The following is a 10,771-nucleotide window of genomic DNA, read 5'->3' on the forward strand; positions in this document are numbered from 1 at the left end:
TTCAGGCTTAGGCAGGTTAGCGTCAGTTGGGCCAAACTTGCACCCCTACTTGTTTCTCATATTAACAACTTAAATCATGTATAGTAAGTAATTCAGTCTATTTTATTATCTCTTTTTGCATTTTTTTTTTTAAACAAACCGGGGTTTTGAAATACTTTGGAGCCCACTTCTTAGTAAGTGGGGATTTGATAATGATAGTGGACAGATTTCTTTTTTCTTGTGAAATAGAAGTATATTTGAATTTAAATCCTTTTGGAAATGTACAATCTACATTGTCAACTAATATAGGCCTACAATTGATTGGAAGGGGGGTTTATTACAAAATAAGCGATCCTCGTTCGTGGCAGCATCAGAGGCAAGATGATCTGCAATGTTTGCCTCAACCAGAGTATGTTTGAAAATTAGATTTTCCTAAGCTGAGGCCAGGTGTTGTATGTCATTGATAATGTGCTTAAATATTCCAAGTTGGCTGTTTGAAAATTAGATTGTCCTAAGTTGAGGCCAAGTGTTGCATGTCATTGATAATGTGCTTAAATCTACCAAGTTGGCTTCCTATTTCTATGGATAAGGAGATTGATAATGTCTACATTATCACTTCCCATCAAAATTATAGAAAGGCTGAGGTGGTTTTCAAGATTATAGCTCTTAGGATTGCTAGTGCTTAAGCTATCAAAAAGCTGTGTTGACCACACCTCTCCATGAAGCAGGATACCATTTGTCCGTAATGATCCTTGCTATACCACCAAAGCCAGTTCTTCTAATCTCCAGATTATCACAAAAGCTTGATCCATCAACATTTATCTTGATCCAATTTATCCTGAGGGCTTTCCCAACAGATTTGTTTGATTTCAATAGGTGTTTCATGGTTAGTGTTTGAGTAGCATTCGGATTAAGTTGAGATGCAAATAACTTAGTGAATTCTCTATGGACTTTTTTATGCTCAGCCATGCACACTATCTATTAAGGTTATCCATATTTCTCATAGAATATTAAGATGAAGATAGACAGTGAACCCCAGCAGTCAACTTTTCAGAGGTTCCAAATGGTATTTCGTATTTGAATTGTTAAAATTCTCAGTAAGCCTCCAAAGATGTTGCTGCACCTTATTTCATGTTAGAAAAGCAAGGTTCACCGTTAAGATTTTTGAGATTAGAACCACCACTTCGCTTGGACTTGCAAATGATCTTCCAATTCTGGGTTTGGGATTCCTTTCCAGATCCTATAAAATAGCTTTGGCAAGTTCAAAGTATGACATATAATGAACTGGCATGGCTGATGCAGAAGATTGTATAAGAATTGTCTTTTTTTCTAAGCTGTGAAATCGTACTTCCCATCCTTTAATCTTGATGTGACCTTCTTGTCTCGGATGGATTTGTTTTTAATGTTTCTTTAAATGCGAAATTTTGGATTTTATTACTTCTTGTCTGTGATATACAACCAATATGGTATCAATTTGAATGTTATATTGTGCCTAGTGGGAGAAGCCAAGACACAATATCATAAAACCTCAGATGAAAAGTAGACAAATTTGATGAAACTAGGGACTTAAAACTCACTTGAAGATCTGTACTAGTATAATCTAACTATGGAGATTGATAGAAAATCAATTGGAACAAGAATTTTACAAGGAATTCAACTCCAACCCCAAGAGTTGACTCAACAGCTCATAGTATAAGGTTAAGAGTTCAAAATTTTTTTAGGACCAATGGTGCAGTTCAATTTTTTTTTTTTTTTTTTTGTTGAAAATGGAGTGCTGCGATGATCTACATTACATGAATAATAATACTAGTAGAGCTTAATAGATTTATTTTGAAGTTACGAATACATATCAAAAGTTAAGCCAGAACCACTTAGCTTTTCTTCCATGAGTTTGTCTAACTGCTCCACCATTGGGGTGGTGAGATAATTCACCCAATCACCCACTTCACCTTTCCTAAACAAAGTCTGATTTTCAAAGAAGGAAATAGCTTTTGTTGATGACTTATTCACCTCCAGACTTTTTAGACATTCGAAGCTACACAGTCTTGATATCTCATCTATAACTCCATCTCTCTCTTCTTCCACACTAAAAGGGCATCCCATGAACTCTGCAAGTCTTTTTAATTGATAAGTGATGTCTTTCTTCAATTCTTCATACTTCAAAAATAACACCTTTTGTGGTCTTTCTAAGTTTTCATTCCAGTAACCCAAGGCATGATCCCAAAAGGGTCCAAACCCTGTAATTCCATTGCAAAACATCTCAAAACCTATCTCTAGAGAAAGTGGACCAAGACTTTCAGATCTTGCTTTGTTGGTGAAGTGCCAATAAGATACTAAGGTGTCTCTGGGATTCCTACATAGATAAACAATTTTACAGTTGGAGTCCTTGATAGAGTTTGGAAGCCATGGGTAAGGAACATGGGTGGCAAAAAGTCTTGGAGAAGGAATATTTTCTAAATCAGGAAGCTTGTGGTTGTCTGTGTACAACTTAAATTCAAAAAATGGCACAAGATCATGAGGGTTCGCCGTCAGCAAAGGGTGGCTTTGACCATCAGAAAGAGTAGAACTAGCGTATCGATGGCGATTAAGAGTAGCGAAAGCCAAGGCCTTTAACCAAGTAGTACCTGATTTTGGTGTGGTGACTAGAATAACATCACTTTCTAATGCTTGGAAGTGGTTTTGGAAGGATATTGCTGCTTGTATCCCCGTAGCGTGACACCAAGTGCCGTGATATCGATAAAGGGGTACGCCGGTCCATCCTTTCTCTTCAGGCAAGGTAGAAAGAAGTTCCATGGTAGCAGAATCATCAGTAGTACTGCTTTGGTTGATGATGTGAGTGTTGGCCATGAAACGAAAACGATAACAACTCTTCTTCACCCTATGAATAAACAAAACAGGAATATGTGGAGCTAAATACTGTTTTAGATCAAACAAACTCTTTAACCCACAACATGAGAGGCAAATGAAAACAATGAAGAAGAGCTAGTTTTATAAAATTAATTTATGGTTTAGATTAGACAGCATAAATGGCCTTATATAATAGTTCAAAGTAAATCTAATCATGTCCAGTGAATGCTGCATCACTGTACAAGCCTAATTATAGCATAATATTATACTTAATCTTTGTTTTTTGGGTAGAATATTATAGTTAATTTATTGCTATAATTAGAGTTATTACACCCATACATTCCATATATAAACTGAGAGATAAGGATGGGGTGATTTGGCATACATTAGATAGGATAATACGGGTACAGTTTAAATGGCAAAAGTGAAGCCAAAACTTAAAATTCAAAAAGTGTCTTAGGGCCTGTTTGGTTACATGAGTTTGGAGATTTCAAATCTATAGATTTCAAATCTATGGAGTTATAATTTATAAAATTAAATGTTTGGTTGTGGAATGAAATTTGTATATTCATCCTAAAAAATTATTTAGGGCCTGTTTGGTTAGGCGAATCTAGAGATTTCAAATCTTTGGATTCACAAATGGGAGATTTTTACCTGTTTGGTTGTGTGAATCCTTAGATTCATGAAATCTAGAGATTCACATTTTTACACTAAAAACGTGAATCTGTAGATTTATGGGTATGAGGTGAAATCCAGAGATTTCACCCATACTATCAAAGCGTTAAAGATTTGAACCATAATTCAATAAATATTTTTTTTAAATAAATCTAGAAATTTCATTCCAAAAATTCAAACTAACCAAACAGTTAATTTTACGAACCATGACTCTAGAGATTTGAAGTCTGTAGACTTGAAATCTCTAAATTTTTGAAATCTACAGACTCAAGTAACCAAACAGGCCCTTAATCAATGTGATTTTTGTAAATGTGAAAATATATAGCTTTTTTTAAATCTCTAGATTTCACCCTTACTCATAAATCTACAGATTCACGTTTTTAGTCTAAAAAGGTGAATCTCTAGATTTCATGAATCTAGAGATTTTTACAACCAAACAGGTATAATTCTCAGATTCATGAATCCAGAGATTTGAAATCTCTGGATTCATGTAACCAAACAGGCCCTTAAATTCAAATTTTAAAGAGTGAATTGAAATCTAAAACTCAAAAAAAAAAATACCAATATTTTGGGACCCAAATGGTTTTCGAAGTAAAGGAGATTTTGGCTGCATTGAGTTTCACCAATTCACTTTAAAATTTGTGACCCATTGTTGAATATATATTATAAAACTGAATTGGAAAAGTATAAACAAAACTATGCCCTCAAAGCTAGGGGTGCAAACAGATCGGATTCGGATTGGATAGTAGTAATATCATATCCGTCCTATTATATTCGGACAGATTCGGATAATATCCTATCGGTTTTCGGACGGATTCAGTCTGATTCGGATGATAATTGGATAGTTATTTCTTAAGTAGATTCTTCTAAATGGGCATGAATTCAGATTGATACAAGTTTTTGACTACCTGTTTACATCTTTACCCTTTTATTTGTGAGGGCTATGTTTGAAATTTAAGCATTTAGCAACTCTAATAGCTATTTTAGTAGAAAATCTAGAAAAATAATCACATACCACAGATAAAAATTTTATAAAAATAAGAATAATAAATCTAAATAAGTAACTTAATCGGATAATTTTATCGAACGAATAATAATTGGCAAGAAAGGGGTATTACCATATCCACATCCTATTAGTAATCGGACGGATTCGGATACACCTAAATGGATGCGAATACAAATTTGGAAGCGGATTTCGGTTATCCATTTACACCTCTACTCAAAGCTGGCCTTCAAAGTTTTGCATTTTCTATTGGATAAGGCCACCTTCATTTTTTTCTAGACAAAGAAAAGAAAAAGGATCTTGTTAAGAAGAAAACTAGGAGAGAAACTTCTTGTTCAGTATAAAATTAGACTACCTAAAAGAAGATGAACCTCATGATGACTTAGAAAGCCTTAAAGTCAGTGTCCCCTTACTAGAAGGTAAGCATCTCCTTTCCTAGAATCAGATAAATGATAAAAAGTAATAGAGTTGAAGTTATAAAGCAAAGTAAATTTGTCTTCAACTACTAGAGAAGCAGCTTAGTCTGGATTATGAGCTAGAGACAGGGAAAATATGGACAAAAAACCCAAATAGACTTTGATGGTCTTATCCCGTAGCAGCAACTAAAAGTTTATGCCTCCATTGTTGCAGTTAAGAAAAACAACCCTACAAAACATTGAGTGGAAACGAACCACTCATCAGATCATGTGATCTGCATCCCCATGGCCACTATGGTTTGTAGTTGTTTCTAGACCCCATCAGCAAACACTTTTTCTCAACTGAGTTGTGAATTTGTTCAACAAAGTTATGTTTCCTTGTTGATTGCAAATGTCAAACTGCATAAACGAATATGCTCACTCTTATGATATATGTGAAAGTAGGAACATGTGTAGTAGCAACGTAATGCGTCAAGTAAAGACACAAAGGGTTCCTTAGATTCTACAAGTCCCACCTCAGGTTGAAACATCTCCAACACTGGGACTATCTTGAGCTTTGTAGCATCATCTAAAAGAAAACATCTCATGAGGGATGAGTTCTACTAAACTTGTGAGGGTAAAACAATCACATCCATTATGCATGATTGATGCATGATCACTATATGCATGGATTATAATGCAAGTCCTTAACTATTGTATCATGCTTTAAAACAATATAGCAGTCCTTTGTGGAAGGGCCATACTCAATCCACTAAAAAGTAAATGTATGACCAAAGGTTTAGGGTAAAGGCCATGCTTCATACTACGACTAGGATCAAGGGTCTCTCAGTCTACATGTATCACATCTCTTCTCATATCATCTCATTCCCTCATCATCTCACCATTCTTTATCATCCTCGACATCTACTCATTATAGTTATTCATGGAAAAGAAAATGCAAGACCATTAGTATAGGACTGGTATGTGTCAGAGACTTGCCTAACCCAAATTCAAGGTCTTCTACGCAGAGTGCATACCATGGTTAAGCAATAGCACCCTCAAACACCCTCTACTTGGCCGGTATCCTCCATTATTATAGAAGCATAGTACTCAAGCACCAACTATCTTGAATTTAAACCCCCAACAAACCTATGCCACCACCTCAAGCACTTGCTCTTTTGGCATGACATCAATGGTATACTAGTGAACTCAATGTCCACTTATGGTCTTCCTACCGCCTTTTGGAGACCCACTAGTACTACAAGTCTATACCATGGGTTGCTCGACCTCAATACCCCTATTGATAGGGTGGTTGCACCTTAGGGTTTGATCCTAACCAAATGCAACTACATGGTTATATGCATATGCAATGAAGCGTGAGCAGTTGGAGGCAATAGTTTTAGGCACCACTCCTCATATATCATTTAGGATGCAAGTTCCCAACCTCACTTGCCATCTCTATATCCATTAGCATAAGAATAATAAACAAGTATAATAATATAATGCAATATATGACATAACACAATCATCAATATGAATGCACCCCAATAATGCATGCCCTATTGTATTCACATCAAATAGTCATGCAACAGTTCACATAATTCAATGTCAATGAATCGGATGCATAGTTAAACCTAATCTAAATTCCCCTCACCTTGTTTTGATGATTGAGCCTATCCAAATGATGTTTTATGTATAGGTTGGTAAATTCTATCTATAGCCAATTTCCCTATTTACAGTGTGTACAAGTTAGTGGTCATTTGGGGCAAGTCATCTACTCAAAATTTTCCCCAATTCCTGCCTTTCAGCATACCCAGTCAATACTAGAAACAAGCTGGTTGTTACAACATCGACCAATTGTATCAATCGCCTATGTTGTTGACAGAAATCCCAATCCAAATTGGGGCTTTTCTTACCCAATTCCAGTGAGTTTCCAACGAAGGTTCCCTACTCTAACAACATACTTTTGGTATATTTCCCCCTTTGAATGGGTGTTTAATTCATCCTTTTACCTAGGGCTCCAAATCTTCCTTCTTGGGTTTAAAACCAACTAAAATCCAATCCCTATCATAGTGACAATTCAATTATATCATTATGTCATTCTAAGTACTGTAAACATGCATCAACTATTAGATCTAAAAATCCATAGTCCCCCCGTTCTCTAGCATCAATGGTCCCATTAATAGGTCTATTCTTACCCAAACTTAACAAAAAGAACAGTTGAAGATATAGGAGAGTAAGATTTTCCTTTCTCACTATTTTCCTAGTAATCCGACAGCCTTTAACCTCCCAATTCAGTGGCCTATTAAGTTCTATTATGTTCTAATACGAAATGAAATGCCTATTTTCTCTTATTAGGGGTTATAATAGGGGCATGGGGGTATTTTCCTAGTTTAACATGCAATTATTACTATCGGCCGAGTTTGTAAAGTGCTATCAACCGGCTAGTCTTGTTATTAGCCATGTGGCTTCTCTGGGTCCCAATATGATCTACTTCCCATCTCCTATTGTTTCATGGCTCAATTCCCTTTTTTAAGTAGGTCTTGCGTCCATGGTCTGTCATTCAAACTTGTTAGGGTTCCTTATTGATACTACTTTATTCTCATAAAAACTCATATAATGCTAAGTTATTATGTAGTTGGATTGACTTAGGATAAGCTTTTACCTTAGGGCCCATATCACGACAACACTAATTCTACCAAGTCTCAAATCTTTACTAACCATTGGGTTAGTTAAGCGGGGGATATGACACCACTGTTTCCTCAGCCTTTTTACACATAGGACACAAGGGTTTAGAGACAAGGAAGTTGTTGAGTTACAACAATTGCATTAGTAGCACATCTCCAAACAAAAAGCTTTATTCTAGGAATGTTATTCAAATTCATAATTCTTTCCACCGCAAATTAATAAGCATTATGCAATCGTATTTGAATGAACGTAGAGAAGCAAGCTAACTTGATGGAGAATTGTCCATTTTTTTGTTGGAAGCCAGTACTAGTTATCATTAAGAATTGAGATGGATAGAGGAATTTTTAAGATGTTATAAATGTACAAGACAATAATGAAAGAAATTTTTAATAAAGCCTTGTCCCATTGTTTTTTTGTGGGAAGGATGAGATCTGAATCCTTGTCAATTAAAGTAGTATTAAGAACATGTGGGATCTTACCCAAAAGGGAAAGAATCTTAGCATCAATAAATATTAGTATCATTTCCATTGCCAATCCTATGCTAAACCCAGATAAGAGAAGATCTCTCCTGTTCAAAATGATCTTCCAAGCCCAAGAGCTTGAGCTCTTTGGTTGAGCATTAAGCAAAGAATCATTTGGGAAGTATATCCCTTTGAACACTTTTACCTAAAGAGCAATATTGCTATTTTGCAAGATTCTCCAACCTTGTTTTGCCAAAAAGGGCAAAAATTTGGGAAGGAAGGTCGTTGAAACTTAGTCCTCCGAGGGATTTGCTTTGACACAACTTTGTCCAACTTGCCCAACCAATATCCCTACCCGATTATTATTCTGCCAAAATCTCCTCATAAGGCTGGTTAGTTTATCAAATTTCCTTTTGGAATGTGGAACATTGCATACGATGGGGCTACGATGATGATAGATTTAAGAAGAATCTCTTTTCTAGAAGCTGAGAGGAAATCTTCTTTTAATTTGTGAGTTTGGATTGCACTGTTTCTACAATGTTAGTGAAGATAACTTTCTTGGATCTCGCAAACTCGGTTCATAGGCAAAGATACTTTCCATGATTAATGACCTCTTTAAATCTAAAAAGAGAAACAAGGTCTGGTCTTGATTTGGCCATGGTGGATGGACTAAATAAAATGCTAGATTTGGACAAATTTACCTCTTGCCAATTGAAGATTTATATTCATACAAGATACTCACAATGTGATTGGTTTCTTGAATGCAAGCTTTGGCAAAAAAAAAATCATACAATCATCATCAAACAATGAGTGTGAAATTTTGGATCTGCTCTATTGGTTTTAATACCAAAATTTTGCATAATGCCTTCTAAGTACAAGGTCTAGCAGAAAGAGCCTATCGGCATAAGATGAAGAGGTAGGGGCTCAATGGAGAGCCCTACTTGAGGCCTCTCCTAACTTGGCCAATTATGGTGCGATTAACTTTAATATAGTAACTAATAGTTGTTATATATTGCATAATCCAGTTAGCCCACGCACCATTAAAGCCAAAATTTTGGAGGTTGTTCTTAAAAAAGCTCATTCAGTCTTTATTATAAGCCTTACTAAAGTCAATTTTTAGAGCCATGTAGCCAGGTCTTGCCTTAGAGTGCTTCATTTGGTGGAGAATTTCATAAGCCACATAAATATTTCTACAATTGATCTTTTTGGAATAGAATCACTCTAAAATGGACTGATAAGATAATTTGAACTTGATTTCAGCCTATTGACCAGACATTTGTCTATAAGCTTGTAGAAATACAAAAAATGCTTACAGGTCTAAATTTTATAAAAATCTAGGAACAATTTCTAATTCCTTATAGTAATGCTTGTTTTTTGGGCTTAGGTTATATCTCCATACCATTAGGCTCAATTTACATTATGAGAATGTTAATTTAGTCGATTAGATTTATACTAATGAACATATTTACATGTGAAATTTTCGGCATAAAGCATGCATTTTTTGCATACTAAAGAAAGCCTTTCTTATGGTTAGAATCTCAACTTGAAGTGTCAAGCCAAAAAACTCAGCAATGATAAATCCTCTAACTTTTCTCCTACTATAACCTTGGAGAATTAAAATTTAGCTATTCTTTTGGATTTTTATTTTTATTATTATTATTATTATTATTATTATTTTAATTACTAAAGTAGCATCACAATTAATCTTTTAGTAACTGAGGGAGGGATTTCCACTCGTGGTTCGAACTATCTGGGTTAGGATTTGAGAAAATAGTAAGAGTAGTAACATCAAGGAACTTTGAGTGTAACAATCTTTGCCATTTGAATAACCTCTCAGCTTGTTCAAGACTTTTTGTTAACTTTTCTTTTTTCTTTTTCTCCATTTATCGTCCATGGTCTACCTACCTTTTGTAACTCAATCTAAGCTGTTTTTGAATTGTGGTATTTAAATTTGAAATGGCAGGGATAGTGAAGCTACTAACTTTTGCCAAAGTTCACTTACTTGCCATAGACAAATCACTGCAAGGCTAGTGAATGGGGAACCTCACCTTGGTTATGTTCAAATGATCATCCTCATTTTTAGTGTGACCTATAATTTTTGTTTATTGAAGACCATATATCAAACTGCAAATTAATCGAGCACATTCCTCCATATATATATAGATAGATAGATAGATAGATTAACCCATATTTTACATGCAGGGTTTATCCTGGCATACTTTTATCCTTAGCATGCTCAAGTGTGATAAACACTTTATTTTATAACCCATGTTCAGGGTTAGCCGGTTTTATACTAGCCTAGCCTAGCTTACCCAATGTTTTACATGCTTGGTACTAGCATGGATCCTGTTGTAGTCTGGATCAAGGGTTAAAGACAAATATGAGGTTTTACATGGTTGTCCTATGAACCATGTGGTCCTTTATGGATTGGGCCAAAATCCTTGTGGTTTTGTTAAGGTCCACAAAAACCATCCCTAAGTTTTACGTCATTTCGGTGTGAGACGGATGGTAAGGGTATCACCCTATAACTGGAATCTACATGTCAATGAGACTTTTCTCCTTATCTTTACCCTTCTTTCTTCTGATCACCTCAAATTCAGCATCATCCCTGTAATGCTGGAGGGTAAAATCCTCCGTGGAGCTAGAGTGTTAGAAGTACTCGAAGGTTGTGATTGGTTTGATGTGAGGAGAGAGGACACATGTGGGGACTTTGGATGTTGGTC

At 35.5% G+C, this 10,771-nt stretch overlaps 1 pseudogene; it reads right to left on the minus strand.

Moving 5' to 3' along the window:
• Positions 1–1,815: 1,815 nt before the first annotated feature.
• Positions 1,816–2,826, minus strand: LOC149007650 (cytosolic sulfotransferase 15 pseudogene; annotated as a pseudogene).
• Between the last annotated feature and the right edge of the window lie 7,945 nt (positions 2,827–10,771).

The sequence above is a fragment of the Hakea prostrata genome, chromosome 8 (assembly GCF_041222555.1).
Source record: "Hakea prostrata isolate BN-2017 chromosome 8, UWA_Hpros_2, whole genome shotgun sequence".
NCBI lineage: Eukaryota > Viridiplantae > Streptophyta > Magnoliopsida > Proteales > Proteaceae > Hakea > Hakea prostrata.